General features: G+C 47.4%; 1 protein-coding gene across 1 annotated transcript in view; it reads left to right on the forward strand.

The window, feature by feature from the left end:
* Positions 1–2371, forward strand: part of DNAJC25 (DnaJ heat shock protein family (Hsp40) member C25) — a 30442-nt gene that overhangs the window by 4193 nt on the left and 23878 nt on the right. The window lies entirely within an intron of this gene.

The following is a 2371-nucleotide window of genomic DNA, read 5'->3' on the forward strand; positions in this document are numbered from 1 at the left end:
ACTCAAGTGGAGCTGTGCCTGGAAAGCTGACCAGCCTACACCGCGACCACCTTGGGTGTAAGTAAATAATCTTTTCAATCAACCATTATGCCTCCGTGACTGATTCTATCTCGAGCGTACCATACCGCGCCGCGGTTTTCTCCGGCCCCGCGTGCCCGGGCTGCTGGCCACAGCCTGTGTGCACAAAGACGGACCCGGCTCGCCCCCGAGATCGGGAGCCGGCCCGCACATAGACAAGACTAAGAGGCACAGCCAGAGCAAGAACTGTTGCCTGGAAGCCCAGCTTTTTGTACAGCCAAAGTCAAGTAGTAGATTGGCCCCTTAAATTAGGTGCTGGAACAAACCAGGCAGCTAAGCAAGGGTGTCTTGGAATCCAGCTGTTCACCCCCAGCACTGTGATAAATTAATTACAGGAGACTTGGAGCTGTTTGGTAGCTAGTTTACACCAATTAATAAGGTGGCTGCTAATCATCTGCTGATTGTCCTTGGAGATCAGACTAATTATGTGCAGCTGTCTTTCCACCTATTATATCACCAAAAGACAGGGACAATATTAGATACCATCATAATTTTAGTATTTAATATAAATAATTGCTATATTTGCCTCAGGGATGGTAAACAACTGTGAACAGAAGCGGAGGAAATCTGTTTGACTGAATAGGAGAAAAGCTTGAGAACATTTGATGTAGAAGTGCTGTTACTTTGTCTGTATTGGCAGTCACATTAAATGCTGCAGCTATAAAGTGCTGAAGGCAGAAAAAATATGACATAGGGAGGTGGAAAGAGGGACTTGATAGCTGGCTTTTTCCAGTAGGGTATGTTTAGGTACTGAATAATGGCTTCCATCAACATTGCAACATTCAATAAAAGTATATTAAACACTCTCTTCAAATCATTATGTAGGTTGACAGTTTGTCTTAATTACTCCCTATTTTGTCTGGCATCACCTTCCTTCTGAAACCGAAAGGAAGCTGCAAAAAAAATCAAGGCTGAATTATTTCAAGCTTGAGACACAGAAACAAATGAAGCTATGCATCATGTGAGTGAGATGCAAACGTTGCCAAAGCCAACGCCAATGGCCCATCTGACAGAAGTAGCATCTGTAAAGATGTCTGCACTTCACTTTGCATAAGCACCATGTTGCAACTGGTCAGCAGAGGGTTTACGACAGAATTTACAGGTCTAAAAATATAATTAATATCAGTCAAGACCCAAGTGTACAGCAGAGGGCCGCGCCACCTTTCCCTGTGGCCTGCAAAGAGACATTTACAGGAAGCCAGATGCGCAAGGTTGGTTTTGTCATGACCCAAAGGCATGATTTTGTGTGTGCTTCGGCACCAGAATTATCCCCGCCAAGTTGCAGCTTCATTGCACGGGAGAGTTTCCTGTTGCAGAGGAAAACCCCGGTGCAGGGACGAGTTTCCCGCCTTTCTGCAGCTTCTTTTGCAGAGTGCATTGCTCAAGTTGCAAGAGAAATGCACGGTGCAAAAGAGTTCCCGCCACCGGTATGCAAATTTGTTCCCCGCTATTGGCTAGTTTTAAATTATTCCCACGTGGCAGCTAACGATTGGCCTGTTTGCCGTATAAGAGGCTTGAGCAGTTTCCGCCCAAGCCGAAGAGGACTCCACATCCATCTCGTGGGGACTCTGGATACACGGCAGGGTAATAGAGACCCTGTGTGAGATTCAGAGGAGTTTGGCAACCTGATCCATCACCCACCTCTTCCCGTCTTCGATCGCAAATTTTATAAGACGTATCTCCGATTTCGATTTTGGTGGTGCGTTCACCCAGAGCAACCGGAGCTCTGCACCGTGGAGCCTAGCAAACTCCACGTGACCGTTCGTGTTGTCTATGTCTGTAACCGCAACTCAAGCAAGTTTTCCAGCCTACACCACTGCCAACTCGGTGTAAGTAAACAATCTTTAAAACTACCGCTAAGCGTTTGCGCCTAATTCTAGCTTGTCGCCCTCCCTCTCCAATCCAGTGTGCCCGGGCTGCTGGCCACAGCCTGCGTGCAGCACGGAAAAGGGCTCAGGTCGCTCCCGGCCCGCACAGGTTTCAAAGCTTGTCCATGGTCAAAGAGCACCAATAGCAGGGCAAAGCAGAGCAAAAGGCAAGGGAGGGTAAAGACTAAACAGAGGCATGAGGTTTCCTGGGCAACACCCTAATTTATCCTAAATTGTTTTTCAGATATATAGGGAGTAAAAGAAAGGCCCAGGGCAGAATAGGACCGCTACTGAATGGGCAAAAGCAATTGATGACAGACAGGGGGGACAAGGCTGAACTCCTCAATGAGTTCTTTGCCTCAGTGTTCCTAAATGAGGGGGAAGACAAGTCTCACAATGGGATTGTAGAGAGACAACAGCAGGGC

Source organism: Alligator sinensis, unplaced genomic scaffold (assembly GCF_000455745.1).
Source record: "Alligator sinensis unplaced genomic scaffold, ASM45574v1 scaffold371_1, whole genome shotgun sequence".
NCBI classification, from domain to species: Eukaryota; Metazoa; Chordata; order Crocodylia; family Alligatoridae; genus Alligator; species Alligator sinensis.